The following is a 25,849-nucleotide window of genomic DNA, read 5'->3' on the forward strand; positions in this document are numbered from 1 at the left end:
TGCAGCATATTTTAGAAGCAAATCAGTATCATTATATCTTTGGGTTAAAAAAAAATTCAAATTGGGTTCAGAAACATGAAGGCAATTCCCTAGTTTAGCTTTTGGCCTAACCTGTCACGTCAAGGCCATATTCTGAATCTTACAGACTTAGCTATAGGTATGTCTTCATCAGCCTGAACTTCAAACTAGCGGGATATTTTGCAGTTTGGGAAAATAGCCTGATATTGCTAATTGATGTGCATCTTCATCGGCTCGAAACGGCCCACTTGGGGAAATTAGCCCAAAATTTGATGCATGCGTACTTTGCATCATTACTCTGCTTAATGTGCTGTTCGAAAGTGGATTTCCCTGCACAAAATCTCCTATATCACCATATGTACGATACGTATGTACATGTGTAAGTACAGTAGGTGTCGCAAGTAATGAGCTCGATCGACTCACGTTCATCACGTTGATCGATCTCGATTGTGAACACATGTATATGAGCTTTCAGGTCTATTTTCTACCATCCTGTTGGCACATCTGTCTGCAAATTGCATCAACATGGACAGCTTATGGGACACCGTATCCTTGATAACTAGAGGGAGGCTTCACACATGTGATCCTTGAATTTGCTAAACGTGGTTTACAACATACACTGTGTGTGTATTTACACTCACTAGCTCGTATTGTGTTCGAATGTGCACTTTCCCCAGCCAGCTGGCTTACCGGAAGTGCACACAGTATGATGAGATCAAGAAAATTTCAGGCTGATGGAGATATACCCCAAATAGTGCACTAGTTTACGAACTAGCCCAAGATCTGGGGGAAAATTTTCCCGATCAAATAGCGCGCAATTTGCATCTTCACTGCATAAATAGCACGCTATTTTGACATTGGGCTAGTTTCGTAACCGCAAAATAGCGCACTATTTTGAAATTTTGGGCTGATGACGACAGGCCTTGTGATATCAAAACACATGTAACAAAATAGGCCTATTTACATAAGTGATTAATCACACACTTAGACAGAGCTATCTAGAACTTACAGAAATGAAAAAGAAAAAAAATGGTGAAGGTTGTTGCTAATATATAACATGTAATCTGGCTTCCTACTTGTTTTCTTGTTCAATGTATAATCAACTTTTTTTCTCTCTCTCTCAGATATCTCCTGCTGAATTTTCAACAGCACACTTAGGCTTTTCTTTTTTAAAACTGATTTCAGGCTATAAACCTCTACAAAGTTTACACATTGTACATAATGTAATTAATCATTTGAAGTAGGAATGATGGATCCTGGATGACTGAATATTCAATTTTAGATGCAAGATTATTGTGAATATAGTAGGGCCTACTAGATCACCACATGTTGAAAGCCAATACAAGTGTGTGCTAGAACATTAATATCATGTAATTTCATGCATGAAAATGAATCAAAGTTTTATCATGGGCTATGAGCTTTGAAACTGTTACTTGACATTTTTTTTTAAATTCTTTATCTTGTTCTGATCTGAAACAGGGGACAGCACTCAATTAGAATAAAGCAATTTGCAATGATAGTGACTGGGAAAATAACATCCAAGTCAATAAGCAGAACTAATGTTGATGCTTCTCTTGGAACTACAGTAATCTGCCACAAGAATGGCAGAACATTCTGATAAAGTTCATTGATCTTGACTACTGACTTTCTGGACTGACCTGAAACTGTGTCAGCACAAGTATATGTTTCCTGAAATTGTTTCATGTATATTTACATTCCTATGGACTTTCCCAGGTGAATTTACTCCTTGAAAAAGAGTTTTAGCTTCAGTTCAGTGAACTCTCCATTTCCTTTTTTTTTCTGAAATTTTATGTAGTTTCCAATCTCAATTATCTGGTTAAGTTGGGACCAATTATCATATAAGCGATATGGCTTGACATTGTAGGCGAAATTTGCTGAAGCACAACACTTTGGGCAAGTTGTATCTTGGGGCATACACAAGCCATTGTCAATCTAATATCACCAGACATTTATTACCTTGTATGATATAAATTGCATGTTTCGCGTTGTTCACCTGATGTGGAAATGAAATGAAATATGAGAAGAAATTTTCCCTTCTTATTCATCTGCCTTTTTTTTTGTCTGCTATCTGGCAAAGATAATTAAACCTCAGAGCTCTCTCTCTCTCTCTCTCTCTCTTATGTTCTGACCATCTAATCAGATGAGAAGTGTATTTTTCCTTCTAGGGACAGCACTATGTGTTAGGCAGTATAAAGATACAATGTATCATAATTATTGGCCTTTTAGTCTGAACTTTGCTATTGCAAGTAAATTGATGCATGGTGTTTGATTTTAGAAGATTTTTCACTGAAAACACTAAAAAATGCAAAGACAATCATGGGCTGCCCAATGTCCAGATGATATAGGGGGATGAAAAAAAAGTGGTGGCTGGACAACTATCATGTTTAGTCATGCCAAAGCCTAAGTTCTAGCAGAAGAATTAATTTTTAGTAAGAGTATGGTGACTTTTGACTATGACCTTCCAACCATCATTTCATGTTATATTTGAATCATGAAGGGTTGATGAGCTAACCAAATTCTTAGAACATACAAACTTACATGCTTCAAAGAAGGCATAAAATATTTTTATCTCCTTTAAATTATTTCAATACAAATGGTATATTGTATCATAACCTCTTCATGTGACTGTCATGCAGCTTCCTTCCTCATCTCATTTTAATATGGGATCATATTTTGCGATAAGTAATATGAAGAGAGCATTGATATGGTACCTGGCCAAATATCACTCCTCTACTTACCAAGGGGTGTTTCGATTTGCATGGGCACATCACATTGTTTGTATTATATCTACAGAACACCCACTTGCTATCTCTGTCAGATTTTCAAATTGACAAAACAAACATGGCAAGTGTACAGATACTTTATCTTGCCTTTCTAGAGTTCAAAAGTTTACAAGATAATGGGATGGACTGTCATTGTTCTGCAAAGAAGTCCAAAGGTTATTGTAGTCCACTCAAGTTAAAATACTGCCTGATATGTGTAACATTGCCATGTAGTTTTATACAATTGACTTTAAGAAGGAGAAAGCTTTGAGAGCCATTAATCATTGCAACATAATACTTATCTTTTATCTCCTTGTAATGTTCTATAAGTAAGACATTACATGTATTTGACAAACACATCTACACTTGACAATAGGTAAGAAGCATGAACACTAATGAGCTACACTAAAGAAGTCAGTTACCCTGTACACTTAAAAGAAGAAAACCCTCTTAGCAGAACAGGAATATTCAACAATCACTGATTGCAGACTTGGATTCTTGAGACAGTCTTAAAGTAACAATTAACATAGCAGGTTTTTTTTTTCTCTCTCTCTCTACTTGCATAATGTCCTCATGTACATTAGATTAATTCATTAACTTTTGTCTAATGATGACCGGTCCATCAAATTTCTAACTACATGTATACTCGTGTGTATATGCACTGATTAGTCAGTATTTGAGAATAATGGAGGATTGTTTCTCTGTAAACAGGCTTTCTCTGCCTAAACTTTATTTGGGATTTTATGGCAAAAGAAAGATGCAAGAGATAATAAACACCATTCCTCATGACAACTATATAAAAATCATCAATCACTCACTTGACCTGTTGAGGACAAGTCCTGAGTATACTCGGGCAGGTGTCTATGGGAAATGCGTGTTGTAGCAAAATCAGTCCGTCCTCAATGGGTTAAAATAAGATGTAATTTAAAACAAGAGACCCGCGGGTCTAGCGCTCACCTGAGTATCGCAAGTTCACCTTTCATGCAGTCACTAATCTAAATTATTCACAGCTCTACTAAAATTTGACCAGGCATTCTCAAGTAGAAGATGAAAATGTACAATGTAAGGGCCCAAATTTTTTAAGATTCCTTAATTTGGGGGAATTGGGGCCCCCTGGGGCCCTCTGGGTGGGGCATGGTGCCCATTTTGATAAATTGAGATCCTGACCCCCTAGGGATGCTACCTGCCAAGTTTGACGAAAATCCATGAGGTTTTCAGGAAGAAGATGAAAATGTACAATTTAGGCCCCCATTTGGAACTTCCCACCCCCCTCCCCCTGCCCCCAAGAGGGGCACCCCTGGATCTGCTATGAACAAACTTGAAACTACATTCATTAATGTACTCACTCATAGTATTATCTTAGCTCTATAACTTCTGATTCTAGAGAAGATTTTTAAAGATTACTTCATTTTGGGGGGTTGGGCCCCCCTGGGGGCCCCCTGGATGGGGCATGGTGCCCATTTTAATAAATTGAGATCCTAACCCCCTAGGGATGCTACCTGCCAAGTTTGGTGAAAATGGGTCATGGGGTTCTCAAGAAGAAGATGGAAATGTACAATTTAGGCCCCATTCGGACCCCTCCCCACCCCCCTCCCCTGGGTCCCAAGGGGGGCACCCTTGATTCTGCCATGAACAAACTTGAAACTACAGTCATCAATGTACTAACTCATAGTATTAACTTAGCTCTATCACTTCTGGTTCTAGAGAAGAAGATTTTAACAGATTCCTTAATTTGGGGGGGGGGGGGGTTTGGGCCCCCCTGGGGGCCCCCTGGGTGGGGCATGGTGCCCATTTTAATAAATTGAGTTCCTAAACCCCTAGGGATGCTACCTGCCAAGTTTGATGAAAATTGGTCTTGGGGTTTTCAAGAAGAAGATGAAAATGTAAAAAGTTAACACACGACGGACGATGGACGACGGACGACGCACGAAGGGCGATCGCAATAGCTCACTTGAGCCTTTGGCTCAGGTGAGCTAAAAAAATGAAATGATGTTGTTTTCACTGCTACATACATGCTAATATGGGGGCTTCTTCTGAAATTTTGAAACATTTTGATTCTTAATTAGGTTCTGTCCTCAATCAACACTTACAAATTATGCCATCTTGATAGGATTGAGGGGTATAATAGTAAATTGAAGAGATAATCCCTTGACAATGCCAACACTTCACTGGCAGCATCGTAATCTCTGAAGCTCTCTTCATGAAAGAGGCAGCAACAACCATCCTCCATCATGCAGCAGTGATTAGAGGCAGCAACAACCATCCTCCATCATGCAGCAGTGATTAAAAAAGAAATCAAGATATCACTTTTTATGCATGTGTAGGTCAGTCATATCACAAAACATCCTACCATATATAATTTTTTATAATAAAGCCTAAAATATAAGGAGATATCACTATTTTTCTCTTTAAACCATAACTGTAGACAGTTTAGTCTGGAAACAATTTTATTACATCGTTGCTGGGGTGACAAGACCTCATATCTGAAATTTTGGTGAAAATTACTTTTTTGGATTAATGGTCAGATAATCAGTTAAATGATGTCCTGTCCACATCCTAGCTGTCTTACCCAAAAAATAAAGCCACAACTGCACATCAAAGGAAAGGCTCTTCCATTTGATTTAGTGCTGTGGATGCCATGTTTTTTACGCTCCTGAACATTTGACATACAAGGTCTTGTCACCCCAGCGACAATATATATTGTTCACATTTTGTATATTTATTGATTATACTGATTCAAAAATTTTACATTGATTGTTTCTATCCCTAACTCGCATTTAAGAACTATATTGAAGCACTAATGCTGGGTTTTTGTTTCATCTACAAATGGTAAATTATGCCTTTAAAATCAGTTACAACATGAAGCAAGGTTTACGTCTTGTCAATGTTTTTATGTTTTTCTTTGGCATATTTTAAAACTATTTTTCAACTCTATTTTTTGGCTATTTTTATGTTCCAAAACATATAGGGTAAAAATATATTCTTAACATATTTTTTTTTTCACTATTTCCAATATATTTTCAGGTATGGAAATAGTAAGAAAATATATTTTCTGGGTCTATTTTTAAAAATATTTTCTTTCTATCTATAAACTATTCTATTTCGACTGGGAAGATAGATTCATGAGCCAATCAGGTGAGGTGAGCAGCAATTGGATAACCACTGAAAAGTGGGGTGAACATGTTAACCTGTTGAGATGAACGGATTGATTTTTCTATAACATGCAATTCCCATAGACACCTGCCCGAGTATTCTCGGGACTTGTCCTCAACGTATTAAAAAATCCTGCGCTCACTGTTCAACCCAAGCACAGAGCTTGTTGGCAGCTACAATGTAGGTGCATGGCTGCATAAATCCAAAGTCCCTATTATCACGTGTGTGAGATCTTTTAAAATACTGCTTGTTTATGCAACATTCAGTGTACTGTTTAAATAATAACCCAAAGCTGAAAAAACAAAGTTTAGCAAGTGATTGCAACCATACGTAAGAATATCTAATCCTGCGGTCTATACAATCTGTAAACTCTTCCTAAGAGTGCTATGCTTACCAGTACTCTGCAAAACATACTGTCCTCGTGCTATCTCAGCACGTGGTATATGTGAAGAGGACGAAGTGCATGGGGGAGGGGGACTTTGAACTTTGAATATCATCATGAACTGGGCTTTGGTCAATGGCTATTCACAAACTTAAAGTAAACTGTATGAGGGGAGTGGTAACCGTGATTAAACACACTGTCAGTCCCACTTAATAGTTAGGTTCACAAAATGTATTTAATCATAAAGATTTACTTGAAGTTTTGACCTAAAAAAATTAGCTTGTAGTTAAGCCTCATGTAGATACACTTAAACATTAGCACTCTTTAAGATTAGTCAATGATTAGAACTTCAGAATTCTCACGGTTCATGCTCTATCCATGAGCCACAAAGGGTTCCCACTTGATATGTGTGAACATAATAATAGTGAGACTCTTACAAAGCGCACATTTCTACCTAAAAAAGATACTCAGGGCGCTATAGAACAGAGTACATATTGTGTCACGTTACAACAGTATCACAAAAAATAATAAGACAATAAACCAACAAACAATAGGCCTATATACGTACACATACTATACATACAGGTATACAATATTGTCAATACATACATACATACATACATACATACTAATCAACAAACTTGAAAGTGTCCCCTCATTTACATTAGTTCCCTCATCACAGGGAAAGTCCCATGCCGCAGGACGGTTCAACAACTATAGGTGCTTGAAGCTACAGTAAAACTCAATGAACTGTAAGACTGCACCAAGCAAACTCACAATTGAACAATTAAAAGATATAAAAAACAGACAAGAAAACCTGACAAGATTTCCTGTTATTAGCTCAGGTGAGCTAATAACAGGAAATTTTCCAGCAAGAAATACACAGGTGTTCTTATGCAAAAGGTGTAAATCATTGCCTAACAAGACAGATGGATGCCGATGATGATATGAACAGAAAATGGTCCCTCTAACCATTACTGCACTTTGATAGCCTATTGGCATGCAGGGTGGAGTGCTTTCTGCTCCCATTGGAGACAGATTGTAACTGGGAGCCATTAGTCAAAGAATAGGGATTACCTAATCCCCATTATCCCTGCTGTGTTGACATGTCCTTCCTGTAGGACTGTGGTACATTCCTACACCTGACTTCAGATACTAAGGATACATGAAATAAATCTGGGGAAAAATAATTAAAAATGATATTTCATATATTTTAATAATAATTAATAATAAGTTTAAAAGTATTTAGGGAGAATCCCTTGACAAAATATACCTCATTTGGAGGCTGGACATGCTTTCTTTTAAATTTAGGGGGTACCCAATTTTTTTTTTTTTTTTTCAGAGTACATCCAAAAGGAAAAAAAATCATATGGCAAACCATAGTATGTGTGTTTTTTTTTTTTTTGTTTTTTTTTTTCATGGACTGGAATGAAACAAGTTGGTATACTTAAATATGATACACGACAGACACTGAATCTTCTTGTATATCATATCTTCTTCTTTTTTCAATAGCTTGTAATATGTGTCCTCAATGAATTTTTAAGTGATGGAACCTTGACTGCAAAACAGATTGCTACTGACTGATCCACTTCACCTAAGTGGCAGTTCCTGTAACTTCTACCTCAAAACTAGATCACCACCAGTAGTGTTTGCTGGTCAGGCTATTGCATGCATCCAGACTGCTGAGTCAATAACTTGGTAGGCATACACATTTTTGTCAAAAACATAAACGAAGCCTTGCAAGCTTTCTCATCTGCCATACATCACATTAATTTTTTTTTTCTTTTTTATATAATTACTCATACATTGTGAATTTTAGTACAGCAGATGGGGTGTTAACAAGGGTACCATCATTATACAAAACTTGCCATCACTGATAAAGATACAACTTATTTGATCTAAAGACTATTCACACATTGTGTAATCTTCAATGATAACATAAGTATTTAAGTGTTTCTCCATGAGCATTTACTCATTTACTCAAGTGATACAGATCAGAAATGTAGTTCAGAAGTTCCATTCTTAGGTGGTATATGGGAACATAGTCAGATGTGCATTTATGGGAAGTTTTTAGGAGTGAAGTGTGACCACTGTGTTGTTGATTACTCTGCTTACACAGGCTGCTAACCAGACCATTCTGTGGAGGGTAGCCTACGTTGTTGGAACATCCATGATATTTTAATGGAAGTAATATCTTGATAAAAGTCCAAAGATAACCATGAGAACATCAATACACCCATTCACAGATGCTGGACTGTTCAAACAAGGCATGATTCAAATTGTGATTCAAATCACACTTTTTGCACTCTAGTTCACACAAAAAAAAGGAAAAGGAAAAATCAAGGAGGTTCAAAAGAATGGAGTCACAGCTGTTGTATTTCCTTTGAAGCCAGGTTTGATGCCTAAGTACTGTAATTACCAGCACAAAGACATATTTCCCCTCGAAAGCAGCTGGTGATTATGCAATAAGACACAAGTCAATTGTTTTCCTATCTGCTTGGCAGATCCAGTGTGGCACGTGCTTCAAATATTTTTGAGTGGCGGCATCAAACATCTATAGCAAAGGAAATAAACTCCATTCTTTTGAACCTCCTTGGGTACACTTTCCCTTGACTTTTACTATAAACAAGGGTATATTATTCTCCTGCTTTCTGAATCAGATAAGTCAAGTGGTCTTTTATTATGCTACAAAAGACAAAAATGTGGAATTTTCTTTTGTGTCTTTTTTTATGTCATTGTCCTGAAGTGATGTGAAAAACTGTTGTAGTCTTCTCATCTAGCAGAGGCAGCACCAAAACTTTATAATTCATTTTCCCCCACAACTTTCAGTGATTAGTTCTACTAACATTGCTGCATTCACTCAATCCACATGTATGCTCTGGTTTCATTCCCTTTTAAAGGCCAAGTTCACCCATGTGTGGATTGACCTCAGAAAACACAAAGGCCCGAATTCATAAAGGTGATACGTAATCTTGTCCATGGTTTAAACCATAGACAAAGACCATAGTTGTGTATGGGGCGCCAAGTGTCACGTGGCCTATTTCGTAACGAAATCAGTCAAATCGTCGACGAAATGATCACGACGAAATGACTGATTTTGTAACGAAATAGGCCATATGACACTTGGCGCCCCATAGACAACTACGGTCTTTGTCCATGGTTTAAACCATGGACAAGATTGTACCACCTTCCTGAATTTGGGCCAAAGTGAGAGGAGCCAGCACAGTCACATCGACATACATGCACTTTTTACTTGCGCACACACACTGTAAAATTGGGTGAAGTACCATGGGTACATCCTTTTGGATTCAGATAAACACATGTCCACAGGCAGTGTGTCTGGTGACCTTGCTACTGCTGTGTTGTGACTGTAGTCTGGGAGACACGCCCACCCACACGGCGTGCATAAATTATGTGGCTTATCTGCATAATTTATGCATGCCACGCGGAAGGCGCGTTTGCTGTGCAGACGCGCCTTCCTTTTCATCACTCTTGTGCTGTGCAACACCACGGTCGGAGGGTCAGATAGAGATGGAGGAGAATTTGGAAGAAAAGCTACTGAATTTGGAGAAAAAGCTCGATCTCCTCACAACTGCTGTCAAAAACTTGTCTTCAGCTTCCACTACAAAGGAAGAAAATCTGCCAGACCAGGCCCAAATTCAACAAGATTCGCCCAGCTCTCAAGCTCTTCAAGAGGGTGCGACCGCCGGGCCTTCAAATAGCACCGACCATAATGTTCGTGCAATTTCATCGGAGTCTGACGTTCAGGGCGACTTTGCCGCAGTGCGAGACGCCTTCCAGTGTGTTAAGTTGCCGGCTGATTTACAGTTGAACAAGAGTCGTTCCGGAATTCGGCGACAAGACCACAGAGAATTCAACCTCATCTCGAAATCAGCTCGATACGTTGAAACTGTCTTCAAAGTGCTGTCACAAGCAGACAGTTTTATCGATAAAGATTCTACTGTGCCGCGTTCGGAGAACATTTCTCATCTTCTGCAAGGTCTAGATAACATCTTCGCCATCAACTTGGCCCATATGCGCTCTATCCAGGGACAATATTCTAACTTTGTCATCCAGGGGACATTCGATCCTACAACGTCGCGGTTCTTTCTTCAACTGCAGAGGCAGTCGTCTGGTTTGTCGGGACAAAGTAATCGACACCCTTCATAAGGCGGCAGGGCTGCAGCCTTGCGTCCCCATATGCAGCAACCTCCGAGACCCCACTGGAGCGGGATGCCCCAGGGGAGGGGAGGCTATAGAGGACGGCCGGACTTCTTCAGTCGCTATTCCCAGCGTCTTCCTTTTCCACAACAGCAGCGACGTGAGGAAGGCGGAACCAGAGATGATTAACGTTAGAGTGAATTCTGTGAACAGTGTGATATGGTTTATCCACCCGCTGGTTCTCTGACGAATTGTGTGCTCGAGTGGGAACAGATTGGAACCCCGCCCGTAATTGCCGGATGGATAAGGAGTGGAGTACGTATTCCTTTTACGCGACAGCCTCCACCTTTTCGGCTAGTTAATCATTCCTTTTCAGAAGAAGAAGCGTCGTTTATTGACTCTGAACTTCGGCAACTACTGGCTTGTAGGGCTGTCGAGAGATGTGTCACGGTTCCAGAATACGTTTCCCCGCTACACTGTGTCACTAAGAAAGGGGGAAAGCGTCGTCTGATTTTGAATTTACATCATCCGAACTCGTATATTCAAGCACCTCATTTTCGCAATGATGATATCCGCGTAGTTGCCAATTTTCTACAAGACGATGACCTCAGTGGATATTAAAAATGGTTTTTATCACGTTCCAGTTCATGTTGCAGACCGACACTTCTTGTGTTTTGAGTGGCAGGGGACCTATTACCGTTTTGCGGTTACACCGTTTGGATTGAGCATGTCGCCATATCATTTCAACAAGGTTCTACGCCCGGTTATTGGATATTTACGTGACCTTGGATTGCGACCAAGTGTTTATGTGGATGATTTTTGCCTAGCCGCCCCCCCGGGCATTGATCACGGATCATTCGGATCTTCTTGTCCATACTCTGTCGGACCTTGGATTTCACATCAACTAGGCGTCCAGCCGGCAAAATTGCTACTAAGGGGTGTCTACCGCTTACTCTTCTTCGAAATCGTCCTGGACATCGCAATTATTGCTAGACGATCATGCCAGGGACGATTTACAGTGGTGGCGATCCGCGATTATTCATTGGAATGGCAAGTCGATATGCAGGCGTCCCATTACCGTTCAAATAGAGACGGACGCATCGCACCTAGCCTGGGGAGCGGTTTTGGGGCATCTTCGGGCCGGAGGAGAATGGGATCTACACGTATCACGCCGCTCCTCCAATTACAGGGAGCTTCTCGCAATTCTGTTAGCATTGAAATCGTTCCTACAGCATATACAAGGCATGTCAATTCAGATTTTGTCGGACAACATTACTGCCCTAGCACTACGTGCAGCATATGGGAGGCCCCAGTGTCCCTCTTACCAACATCGCCTGCACGATTTGGACCCTAGCAACGGAGAATGGAATATATCTAAACTGCAAGCACATTGCCGGCAGAGACAATCATCTCACAGATCACCTATCACGCCAGCCGGACAAGTTCGACTGGAAGTTACACCCCAAGATGTTCTCGTATCTGGACTGCGTGTGGGGTCCTCATACTGTAGATCGATTCGCAAGTTATCTGAATCATCAGCTACCAGTGTACAACAGCCGTTTTGCGGATCCACACACGGCTGGTATAGACGCTTTGGCACAAACCGACTGGGGCGACCACAACAACTTCGTGAAAGCACCTTTATGTCTTCTGCCCCAGGTGCTAGACATTATTTGTCAACAAGGTGCCGTTGCTACAATCATTGCTCCATTTTGGCAGGCCCAACCCTTCCTGGCATGTCTGAAGCGTCTGTCCATCTGCGCGCCCATTCCCCTTCCCTGGAGTCCACGCCTCTTCCGGCGGCAGGGGGTCCTGCCAGAACCACCTCAAAATCGTCATTGGCGCATATACACCTGGAGAGTTCGTGGGAGCGTAGATTAATCGCGGAGGGATGGTCGGCTAGAGCGTGCCGACAGTTTCCTCTTGCGTGGGCTGAATCTACACTTCACACGTACAACAACGTGATAGCAAAGCTGCATAAATTTTGTGAGGAGCGCGCCTTTGTTTTCCCACCTGATTCCCCGGCGTCTCTCACAGATTTCCTTTGCATGGTCAGCAACTCATCGGGGAGACCCCGCTCTGTTCTGCAGAATGCTTAATCTGCTATATCGCATTTGTATGTTAGCCTCAACCAACCAGACCTCACAAAGTGTTCTTCCATCGTGTTGTTGGTGGTGGCACTCGTCAAGTCTGGGACGCGTGAATCCCTTGTGCATAAGCCTGTCATGCCGGTACAAGCATTTGTGAGTTTGTTTTGTTCATGGCCAAAAATTAAAGGTTATGTGTTAAACGTCTTCGCCTAAAAGCCATTGTGTTATTATCCATCTCCTTGATGCTACGTCCATCTGATATTGCCCCAAAGGCGTTGCTATTCAACGCCACTAGCGATTCATTGCCATGTTCCAAAGCTGTCTTTAGCACACGTCATGTTAAGTTTCTGGATGACGGTTCTGCCTCGCTCACCTTTTTTGGGACGAAGAATGATTCACATCGCTCTGGCTTCGAATGCCACCTGCCCGGCCATGACGACTCACAGTTGGATCCAGTGGCTGCCCTTCGGCATTACATCGAGCGCACGGAAAGCATTCGGGCTAATCTGCCATCTCACCCGGTATTTCTTTCGCTTCGTTCGCCTTTCAAGCCCCTTCAGGCAGCGGGCATCGCGAAGGTACTTGACGAGGGGATCCTCCTCGCGGGCCTTGCCGGGAGAGGTTACTCTGCATGGTCATTCCGCCCGACTGGGGCCACTGGTGCCGTAGATATGAACATTGAGCCAGACAAAGTCCGGCGACTTGGGCGTTGGAAGACCCAAGAGGTCTTTTATTATCACTATGTTCAAAATAGGATGCCATCTCATTACACCACGAATTTGTTGAAATGAATCATCGGTTTCAGGTTTTCTTGGATGCGCTCGCTCATTTGCTGAGTTGTGTAATGATGTGAAAGTCGCTTGTTAAACGACACACAAATAATTTTCCGGTGTTGCAGAGTAGTGCTTTAGAAATAATGCGAGCTAGGTTTTTGTGTAACAATTTCTTGAGCCATATCTGTATGAACATGGTGCCTTCACATGATATGATATGTTTAGCAGGACTTTTTGAATGTTCAACCTCACTTTGTCTTTAGATCTAGTTGTTCTGAAGTTAAGCTTTCATGTTTCATATTGATTTGATGCCTCGACGTGATGGACGGCTATGGTATATGTACACGTCGTTTATCTGCATGATATACCGGTGGTCACTGTCGATGTGTACAAGCCTTATTGTCTGGCAGTTTTGCCTTTTGCGTTGACATGTTAAAACCTTGAATGAGTCTAGTTTTTCACTAGTCTAGTACTTCACTTGACCGCTAGTTCATTAGAGCTGTTGGGTGGTTTTACTTGGATGCTGACTCAGTTGTGACTCTTTTTTTTCTGCAGTGTGTCAATAATACAATTGAATTTGTTGTTTAATTGGTCTACCTTTTTGTGTACATGCACACCGCGCCTTGATCTATGAAAGCCCACTTTGTGAATCTGCGTCTTGCGAATTATTCTACGAGTATGTTTTCTTTTATGCTGTCAATTGTCGCTCACCAAATTTGCAGAGCGTCTTACATTCGTGTGTTTGGGAATCATAGTATGCGACTCCATGTACATGCGTTTCATGCATCTTCCATGCTTCTCAAATGTGTCGCCTTGCATGGCGAAATGTGTTTTGGCAGTACACAGATGGCGCAGCGTGCCTCATGACTTGGCTTACATTAAACTTATGACAATGTATGAAGTTGTGTGTATGGGCGTGTCTCCTTTTGACGCTAGTTTCTCAAAACTGTAGTCTGGGAGACACGCCCACCCACACGGCGTGCATAAATTATGTGGCTTATCTGCATAATTTATGCACGCCACGCGGAAGGCGCGTTTGCTGTGCAGACGCACCTTCGTTCTCTTCACTCTTGTGCTGTGCAAAGTTTTACTATTGAATCGTTGTATACGTGTACATGGCTTGTCCGTGCCTTGTACATTGTACTGCTGACCTCTGAATTGTATCGGTGCTGCACTCCACGGGAGCTTTGGCTTACATTAAACTTATGACAATGTATGAAGTTGTGTGTATGGGCATGTCTCCTTTTGACGTAAGTTTCTCAAAATGATGCATTTCCTGGGTTATCCCTAAAACACAGTTATCAAGCAATGGATGCTCTGCTCAACCATACCATGGGGGGGGGGGGGGAGGGGGGGAGGGGGGCAGTGGCAAGGCGAAAGCTTGCTCCCTTTTAATGTGAACTTGACCAGAAGCAAATACCCTTATCAGTAAAATCCTGTTATTTGAAAGTGATGACTGCATTCCTGTGTGATACAGTTTGTGATTTGGAATATATTTCCTCTATCTCATATAGTCCATGGGCCAAGAGGCGAAAAATTGGTTATTGGTACCATCTCAGGTGGCAATACCTTTTTGGTGTCATTTTGTTTGTTGGGAATAGATATGCTTATCAAGCTATGATAGCATTTCCAAATGAGTAGCTTAGTAATAATAAATGAATTTTTAACCAATTTGGTCTCGTTTTTATATCCCTATACTTCTGAATCGAGGCTAACTGCTATAGAAACAAGAGCACGGTCTTCTGTATGTCCATGGAGCTCATGGTATGTCCACAGGTGTTCTGTTGTAAACGAAGTGCGCTTAGTATTTATTCAAGGCGGCGAAGGGAATATCCAAAGGGTGATGCTGTCCAGAGCTAAACGCGGTGCGTTTAGTCTTTATTCAAGACGGCGAAGGGAATATCCAAAGCCTATGATACAGTGTATATCCCTTTATCTAAAAACAAACAAAAAAGCAATTCTTCGTGGATTTTGCCGTATTTTTGATTATTCATCATTTTCTGGTGAAAACGCTGAGGTCAAAACACTAATGCCACGCCAATGTAGCTTTATTTCCATCAAACAATGAACCGGTACAATACAATACGTAATAATAAATACTATTGTAAATGAGCAGAGTGATTTTTGTTTAAAACTGATGTACCGTAAAACGGGGTGAAAAGGGACGGCGAGGTGAATAGGGACAAAACCGAGAAAAGTTTTTTTAATGTGCATGTTTCAAATTTGCTTGAACTTTTTTTCTTATTTTTATCACAGGATGGAAGGACCATCCAACAGTGTCCAGAAAGTGGTCCTCCTAATGTGAAAATTTTTTTAAAGGGTACTGGAGGTCCAAATAAAAAGTTTTCAAAAAATCACAAAAAAATCAGGGCAGTCAAAACTTTTCTGCTCCTGTGGAGATTGATTAATAAAATTCGCTTAAAAAGGTTCATGAATCTAGCCTATTAGGTCCTACAACACACCTTTAAATTTGAAATAATTATTTCAACAGGAATTTGTGACAGCACATTTTTTCTTCTCTTGAGCAAAAAATCAGTTAGACTGGGGTGAATAGGGACACCATGGTGTCGTTTGATTGGCCCTTTAAATTTTCTGTATGATTAACTATCATAATGTCATAAATTACTCTGAAATGTTTGTTATGTCCGACTATTTCCAAAAGTGTGAATTTTTATTCTAAATCTCTTGACAAGAGAGCAATAAGATCTTTGGATATGTGGCTTCACTTTTGTATACATAGATGAGAGTGAACTTTGCTGTCTTAACCCTAACTTGGGGAGGAAGGGTCTGGGAACCCCTACCCCACCCACCCTCTTGGGAATTTTTTTCACTGCCTAAGACAGGCTAGGACTTTTCCACTTGTATTTCATGACCCTTTTCTCTGTCTTCTGTGTGTTTTAATGCCAATAACACATCTATTTGGGTTAGAACCATACTATAGGTGCCAGCTTATAATTGCTGTAAGAACTCCCAAAATATCCCCGACATCATAAGAGTCAAGTTACACTGAATTTAGAGTGTATGAATAAGATTGCACATCATGATTTGCCACTTGAAGAAGAAGTGTGTTAATATTTGAGTGCAATTCAATGGATTAGTAAAGTTTTGACTTACTTTTCAATCTTAACCTTTGACCTGATGGGTCACATTTTTTTTATATCAGCTCATTTTGTTGGGCTGCTGAAATTTTTGTTAAAGATTGATTTAACAATGGAATAGATTGCTCTTAAATGTTTGTATATCATTTTTAAACTCTGTAGTTGTTCCCTTAATCCAATTCATTAGATGGATTGAAAAAAAAATGCCTCCAAACAGCTTTTTTTGGATCAAAATTAGTGTTGTCCCTGTTGACCCCAAATTTGGGGTCAATAGGGACAGCATCATTTTATCAAAAAACATACTTTTCCCCCAAATATTTATTTTTTTTTTCACAATACCAAATTAAAGGTATTTTAGGTGGACATAAAATCCCCACATAAGATTGAGTCTCTGGGCTGCATGAAAAAAAAATACAATCATAAGAACTTTAAATTTGCCCCTATTCACCCTGTTTTACGGTATTTGTTGAGAGGGTAGTATAAAAACAGTATAGATAATTCCTTTTATTAGTAACTTTAGATATGATAACGGTACATTGTTTTGTTTTGTTGTTGTTTTTTTGCAGTGTTTACCAGAAGTGATATTGTTGTTAATCAGACAAACACACACACACACACACACACACACACAGACACGGAAACAATTGTCACACAATTAGTCCATGGGCCAAGACCCGAAAAAATGGGTTACTGGTACCACCTGAGGTGGCAAGTTCTAGTTGTGCATTTTGAAATGGCATATATCTAAGGAATATTATTTTGCTATAAAAGTATAATAGCATTTCCAGAGTAGTAGCTTAGTCATAGATTTCAGCCATCAACCCGACCAATGCCAAATATTTTTGACGCTCTTTGACCAAAGACAGGCAGAGTGTGACCTTTGAAAATTTCCACTAGGAATTTTTTTTTTGGTTTTTTTTTTTTTGGGCTTTTTAGATAAAGGGATATACACTGGATCATTAGCTTTGGATATTCCCTTTGCCGTCTTGAATAAAGACTAAGCGCTGTGGACATCATAACCCTTGGCTATTCCCTTTGCTGCCTTGAATAAAGACTAAGCGCACCACGTTTACAACAGAACACCTGTGGACATACAGAAGACAGTGCTCTTCTTTCTATAGCGGTTAGTTTCGATTCAGAAGTAAAGGGATATAACAGCGAAACCAAATGGGTTAAAAATTCATTTATTAGGACTAAGCTACTCATTTGGAAATGCTATCATAGCTTGATAAGCATATCTATGCCCGACAAACAAAATGACACCAAAAAGGTTTTGCCACCTCAGATGGTACCAATATCTGGCCTGGCCCATGGACTAATAGAAGAAAGCCAAAAGAGACTTGATGTTCACAGTGTTACTGCCCTTCTGATTTCAACACTGAGTTTCAAAGTTAAATTCCACATCTTGTCTGATTTTAAAGTTAGTTGAAATTTATGTGTATGTGCAGTCATTATTTAGTATTAGCGGATGTATGAGGAACCACAGCCTGTGTGAATCTTATTACACTCAAGCCTAGTTGTGTGTTCTCATCCTCAGTGCTGTATGCATCACTAGCAAAGAGCCTATCACTAGCCAAGAGCATGCCCAAGCTCTGCCCCAATATGGGATCGATCTAGACTTTGCACTCAGCGAGGGCATGATACACAACGACCTATGAGTATTTGGCATAAATTTATGGAGGCGTGTACAATGTATGTCCCGGTTAAGATTATGCATTCAGAGGGTGTGGTGAAGAGAACAATGAATAAAAAAAAAAAAAAAAGTAAATTCCAGCCAGGGAGGTGATACAGAAGGAGTGGAATCTCTACCCAATTTGTGCAAATTTATGAATCTAGGTTCTACAGTATGACAATTGAATGCTAAGCATTCCACTGGCTTTGATGGTCCATGCTCCAAGCCACCCTTCCATAGATTTTTTTTTTTTACATAGAGACTTAAGAAGAGGTTGTTGATTTTAACAATCTTAAGCTGTATTTCAGAGGAATTGCTGAAATCTTGTACAGGACTTTCTGGTAATACGTTCCAGAATAAATGTGACCCGCTACAACAAAAGGATCCTGAAGTCGCTGACGGCTGAGCCGAGAAAATCAAGTTTGAAGTCACATCATAAAAATTGGTCAAAACAATCTGATTTCTGTTTTTGCCATAATTTTCTCGTCTAATGTTTTGTCTATCATCTGCCAAAATTTCGACGCTAAATGATTTAAGGAAAGGCAAGAAATAAGCATTTTTCTGGGCCATTATTTTCTGACTTTCAACATAACAGAAACGTGTCCGAAGATTTAGATTTAGCGCCGCAGCTAGACTCCGCCCCTAGCAATGAGGGAGTGATCTGAATATTGGTCAGTGCGTTGCATCCTGATAACTGATTGGTCGTGCGTGGACCGCTGGCGCTAGGCTTGAATGAACATCGCGGAGGTTGCTAGGAGCATGCCTTTTATTGTTAAGAGGTGAAAACTATCTCACCTTCCCCTGATCATGATAGCGTCGGAAGGAGAACTTTGAAGGCGTTTTTCTCGAAACTCTGATTTCCTCATCTACTTGACATGCGCTAATAAAATCATTCATATCTCCACAACTGAGTACTTTTATGAGTTGTGCTATATATGAAAATAAAGTAGAAGAGTAAGGGAATAATGTCATGCCATTTTTAGAAAATTGTGACCCGCGACAACGGTTTCAGGCAAAAGTCGCAAGAGCAAATTCCCTCCTAGGCGGGGTACAAAGATTTTGACCATTATTTCTGTCGATTTAGGTTTTTTGCAGAAATCAAATCTTTGATATGTTTTCTACATCTACACTAAATTTCATAGCATAAGACTTAGTTTTTCCTATCGAAAATGGAGTTTTAAGCACCCTATGTTGGATCGCACTCATCAGTTTCTAGCTTCTTTCGAATGCCGCCCTGATATCCCCAGTGTTGCTACGGCGCAGGGTCTCGCATGCGATTGGCTGGTGCGTTGCACACATTTACATAGTTCGGCTTTCGGAGACACCAGTTGCAGCGTTTCGGGAATGCTTTGTCAACACGTGCATACATGATTACATGCTCCATTGTTCTTGCTATACGCTCGCTCTGTAGTGCATGCTCTTCATTTGGCTCTCTATCCAAACTATTCTACCGCAATGTTCGACAATGGAAGTGAAACAAAAAGCATGTTGCATGACATAATCGTGTGAAAAGAAAACTAATATTCTCAAATTTGTCTACTTGTACATGTAGTAAAAATTATGACAGCAGGCTGATTCAAGGGAAGATAGACGAGAGGAGAGGAGCGGTCACATGTGACCAATTATATTCAAATACTAGGCTACACGTCAAGATTGCACCAAACCAACAAGTCATGTTTCTTTGTTTGTTTGTTTTATTGTAATAAACACCACCGAACAAAGCAACATACATGTACGCACGGCTTGTAAAAACAAAATAAACAGGAAGCGTGACCCTTGCCAGCTCTCGCGATTTTCTGTCTTCAAAAGGGTCGCGAATGATAAAGACAAATCAACCACAATGAAACGCGATTTTTAAATGTGTGGATTCACCAACCGCTCCTGTTACATGCACACCGCCATGGCGTGTGGATGCCATTGCGTTATGCGTGCACACCATACACACTAAACACCATACATGCAATTTTCGTATCTGCCATCTTGAAAGACGTACTGGTAAACAAACCCGAGCGAAACACATTAGGCCCGTTCACAAACAACGAAGATCGAAATTTCAATCGCGATCCAAATTTCGATTTTTTTTTTTTTTTTTCATGCGCGAATCTTGCATGACCGAAGACTGACCCCGCAGTCCCAATAGAGTTTCGCACGCGCTACGAACGATGGGATTAAAAATACCGATTTCCGAATCTCGATCGCGCTCACACACACGACGCTTGGCAAAATAATCGCGATTATTCTGAAAAATCGCACTAATAGTGCGAGTTGGATCGCGATAAGGATCGCGGTAATTAGTGAGATTTTTCTGTCCACACTGGAAAAAATTTCGAAATTTTGATCGCGATAAGAAAATCGATTTTTAAATCACACTTTTTCCCTTGTGTGTGAATGGGCCTAATGTTTTCGGCTCCATACGCTGAGCTCAGACGAAGGTGCCCGGGAAATTTGACTCTCTCGGTGAGCCAATCAGAAGGTGCTGTGGTTGCTAGAGGCGGAGATTAACATCGATTGGCACCATCGTACGGATGGGTGATTCTCACCTCGCATCGCCGCTCGGACATTGTCTTTGATAAAGAGGTGAATCTTCAAAGCCTGTTTTCTCACAATTTTGTCAGGCTAACAACTTGAAAAGAGCATTTTATTTCGCTTTCTGTGCCCACTTATGTTGCCGAATAATACAAATGTTTTATATCAATGCAAAGCTTAGGAAATAGGCAATGTGATTCAGTGAAAAAATGAATTTTTAAAATTCCCGACTTTTGCCTGAAACCGTTGTCGCCGGTCACAATTGTCCTTCCCCGACTTTCGAATCCTTTTGTTGTAGCGGGTCACAAATCCTTTAACTTTTCTTCCAATCCTCTTGTCATCTACACTCCAAAACTGAAAAAAAAAAAAAAATTACTGAGTATCGTATAAAAAGTTAACATTTAACCATCTTGCGCACATTTGGACATAATTGTGTTCAGCAGGTTTTAGTACCTAAATGTGAAATCTTTACACATGAAATGATTGCTGCCAAAAATGTTGGGACAGCAACTGCTGCTTAGATGGTTTGTTGTGATTGAATGGTGCATACTGTCTTTTGTCACAGCAACCTATTAACACACACTATAGAGTGCATAATTTCTCAGCTGCACAAAGCATGGGTACTAAGAAGACTCTCTTTTCTTCTACTTCTCTAACATCTCCCTATTCCAGCCCAGTACAACAGTAGAGATCTCAGTTCATACCACGCTCACATCAGTTTCTCTTGGGCTGCGTTTTCCCTGTTTGAAACGGCTTTCAAAAGCCGTTTCCAAAGCTCTTTAGAAACGGCTTCCAAAACAGTTGCGTTTATCAACTCTCCGCGAACACGAAAACTGGCCTTGTCACTGCGCAGCTGCATTGCGCATTTTGACCCGAGGAGGAGGCATAGTTCGTAACCGCAGTACAAAACTGTTTCAAAACAGCTTTGCCTTTATCTCGCTTCAAAGGGCTTCTAGAAACAGGTTTCTGGAAACTTGTTTCGGAAACCTGTTTGGGAAAGCACAAATTTGCGGTTTTCAAAAAGGCTTTAGCCCTTTTTACACTTGTGTTTCTTAACCCCGTACTTTCTCTGACCCAGGACTATCGTTAGTCCCGTACCAATTTTTTCAGCTTTTTACACTCGCCAATAAATCCCGTACTAAGCTCTTGTCATGGGCTAAGGAGAAAACTGACCTTTTTACACTCGTATTTCTTAGTCCCGTACTTTCCAAACCACATGAATATTCATGATTACGCTGTGCACTGTACAAGTACACGCACGCACCATCAGCACTTGATTACCTCGTTTCTGATTGGTCAGTGGGGGGTCGGACTTCGTCTCCGTCGCTTAGCCCCGGATTATTTTTTCGTTCTGTTTACACTCGCTTGCTAATCTGTGCTAACTCCGCAATTGCGGTGCTAACTCTGCTTTTTTGCAGGGCCAGATAGTACGGGATTATCGGTGGGGCTAGCCCACTTTGGCAAAAACAAGTATAAACAGAAAGTGGGCTATGGAAAGTCTGGTACCAACGGTGGGGCTAAGGCCCCCCCCCCCCCCCCTTAGCCCCACTGCTGTTGGTACGGGACTAAGCAAAAATATGCAAGTGTAAAAAGCCCTTTTCTGAACCCCATAATCAAAACAGTTTTGCATTTATCACATTGTAAATATTCCCTGAAAGCCGTTTGGAAAACATGTTTCTGCCAGAAAAAGAGTTGATAAACACACCCTTGGGTGCAGCTGCTGGACGCACCCATTAAAACATGTTCAAGCCCTATTTTGTTTTGTTAAGGTGAGAGAGAGCTTTCAGGCGTGAACAGTTAGTGGGTATTCATCTTTCTGTTGAAAAGGAATCCTGGAAGAATTCATTTGTGAAAGATCAGAATTATCCCCATGTTATCTCCTACAGATGGGTGTGCAAACCTGTAGGTAATAAAGGTGTTATGGCAAATAACGGTGTAAGAAAACAATCTATATGCAAAGCCAATAGAAGTGTTTCACGGATGAAAAATAGAGAAATGAAACATTGAGCAGCAGATTTGCTAAAATCTGCCATTCTCTTTGTATCTAATGAATTTTAATGTTGATGGGTCCTCTAACATGGTTTCCTTTGGATCATCCTAAATAGCTGCTGTCTAATGGTGTGTTCAGTCCAAAATAAAGTAAACAGTGCCAAAGCGTACAGTACAGACAGAACCAGAGTGATCCAGACCAAACTAAGGTAGCACTCTGACTACATTCAGGGAGCTTTCGTATTCTTTTTTTTTTCCAGAAACGTGTCACTTTTATTCATTCAATCAGGTTTATTCATATACTGCCATGGCAGCCAAATGGCTGAATTGCGGAGTAGTACAACTGTATACACAATGAAATATAAAAAAAAAATATAAAAAGTCATTATTGCATGATAACAATACATAACGATCATATACACTCGTACATATTATATTCATAGATAAAACTGTGAGGAAATAATAAGTTTGCTTCACGCTGTAAGAATACATACTTAAACGGCAACAATCAACATAAATAAAAATATCAATCACTTATTTATCATTGACCATATCAAAAGTATAAGAATTATTGCAGCACTTATGAGTATCGGGTACATGAGTTGCTATTACATGGTGTACTAAAATATAACCTGAACCAAGTGATAAATATTAGCGCTCCTGTTATTCTGTATACCGTGTGCTTTGAATTATGGCATAAACCAATCAAGTGACAAGTGAAACACTAAGATGCACACACATACCCTCACAACACACACACACACGCACCCACGCCCACACACATATACACTCGTACACACACACATACACACACATTCACACATATACACTTACACACACAAACGCACACAAATAAAGGGTAAATGACTTGAGTACCTCCAAGGCAAACCTCACAGACTTCAGCAAAGTTTTGTGAAAGCTTATTGACCATTCATACGAAAAGATGAAACATCAGCACGTACTTTGTGGCATTTCATTTACTTTTCTGATTAATTTTTACTCTAATCTTAGATTATTGTGTCGTTTAAGTTGCTTGAATAACATCAAATCACAATTTGTCCTAGTTACTACATAGAATTCCACTATGTGATAAAGAATTTGTATAATTTCCTCATCATTTGATTGGTCAGATTTAACATTTGGTGATAGAACCTTCTTGTTTAAAGGGGTTGTATAGTTTTGGTTGAGATGGGGCTTCAGGTTTCCAGCTCTTTTGTGAGATAATGACAAACCTTTTATGAAACCTCTTATAAATATGAAAGAACATACAATTCTAAGAGGAATTCAAAGTATACTTGAAGAAAATTGGTCTTGAAATGGCTGCAATATCCCAAACCAAAGAGGTCCTAATAAAAGGTGGGACCCACCTTTTATTAGGACCACTTGATATCTCAACTATTTCAACATTGATAATCAAAACCACTTATGAGATATAAAAGAGCAGTTGTAAGAGGAATTAAAAGTTTGTTTGATGTAAATCGGTTTTGAAATAGCTGAGATATCCCCAAACAAAGTGGTCCTAATAAAAGATGGGACCCACCTTTTATTATGACAACCAAAACTATACCATCCTTTTAAATAAGATTGAGATATCTAGGATGGATTAAAAATATTGAATGTTATATGCATAAGTGCAATGCAACATGTTTACATTTTGTCCCATTTTGGCACCATGCCGCTTTCTCTGGCACCCTTGACCACATTGCATGATGGTCCACTGTTGTACGCTTTTTGGTACTGTCCGATCTAGCATGGCTCACTTTGGGAGTGTTCAGTCAAAATGTCAAAGATATATATCCTGATCTGAGCTTTTCTTTTTTATACTTTTTTTTTTTTCAGAATGAGTGAAGTCAATATTTCATGTACAAAGCAAATGGAGAATGCTGACCCGACATTTCTCTTTGTTTGTTCTTTGCTGTGTAGATTTTTTTTTCTCAGACTGTAAAACCAAGGAGGTTTAAAAGAATGGAGTCACAACCATCTTATTTCCTTTGCTAGATGTTCGAAGCTGCCACTCAAAAATAATTGAAGCATGTGCCAAACTGGATCTGTCGCGCAGATAGGAAGACAACTGACTTGTGTCTCAATGCATAATCACCAGCCACTTTCTAGGGAAGATCTGTCTTTGTGATGGTAATTACTTTTTGCCATCCCTATATACAAAAGATAGGTGATATATAATGGTAAAGACATGGACATGTATGAATAGAAATTGGGCAAAAATGATGAAATAAAAATGAAAATTACTTGCCTTGGCACGCCCAGGCACTCCATCCATTTCAAGCTTAATCGCTTATGATGGTGGTCTCCTGCATTCAATGATCTCTGTTGTTTACTGAAAAATACTGTATATCTTATTTTATGTTTCTGTGCATCTACATTGCTCAATGCAATCACCTATGTGTATCTATTTATGTACTGTTATCAATTTATTTCACTGCACTTGATATTCTTTGTCTTTGTACTTTTTGAAGTTTGTATTCAAATTGCATCTGATTGAATGCAGAAATAAAAACAAATGAACAAACAAACAAACAAACTATCATCATGAACTATCAATAAAGAACTATAATGAAGACTTTTACAGATCAGTTTTATTTGTGGGAATTAAGAGGAAAAGTGATCAAGCCAGCTTTCCAGAATAGTACAGTTTTAAACACTTTCATGTGATACAGCTCTGATATATACTTTTGCACAAATTTCTTGACAGGATTGACTTTTGTTCTACATGCTTTATCACTGTGAGATTTCATTTTACTCAATAAATAAACAAGCAAAATATAGCCAACATTATGTTAATGTTCAAAATGAATCTTCAAATTGCTCAGACAGCGGCATCAAACAGCAATCATCAAAGGCACAAATACACTTGTGGAAATTTTTGATTTTGTACATCAATAGAAAACTGATAACTGTTGTATAATTACAGCCAATTGGAACTCCCAACTCTTAAACCTCCACGGTAAAACCATGGAGCGGCAACAAAATAGCTCCATGGTAAAACATTGTGTTTCTGGAACTTAATTAATAGTATACCGGTACATTTCCTAGTCTGCCATAATGTACCAGCCACAAACAAGACAGACCATATGGCAGACAGCAAGAAGCAATGACACATTAATAAACAAACATTACACAGCTGTTCCATCCATCTGAAGTGTCAACATGGCACGCCTAGAAATTGTATTTACCTTAACCACTCTA

General features: G+C 39.8%; 1 protein-coding gene across 1 annotated transcript in view; it reads right to left on the minus strand.

Annotated features, from left to right (window-relative positions):
• LOC140240922 (anaphase-promoting complex subunit 5-like) overlaps positions 1-25,849 on the minus strand; it is a 129,504-nt gene that overhangs the window by 29,022 nt on the left and 74,633 nt on the right. The gene's annotated exons all lie outside the window — the stretch shown is intronic.

Source organism: Diadema setosum, chromosome 17 (genome assembly GCF_964275005.1).
Source record: "Diadema setosum chromosome 17, eeDiaSeto1, whole genome shotgun sequence".
Taxonomy (NCBI): domain Eukaryota; kingdom Metazoa; phylum Echinodermata; class Echinoidea; order Diadematoida; family Diadematidae; genus Diadema; species Diadema setosum.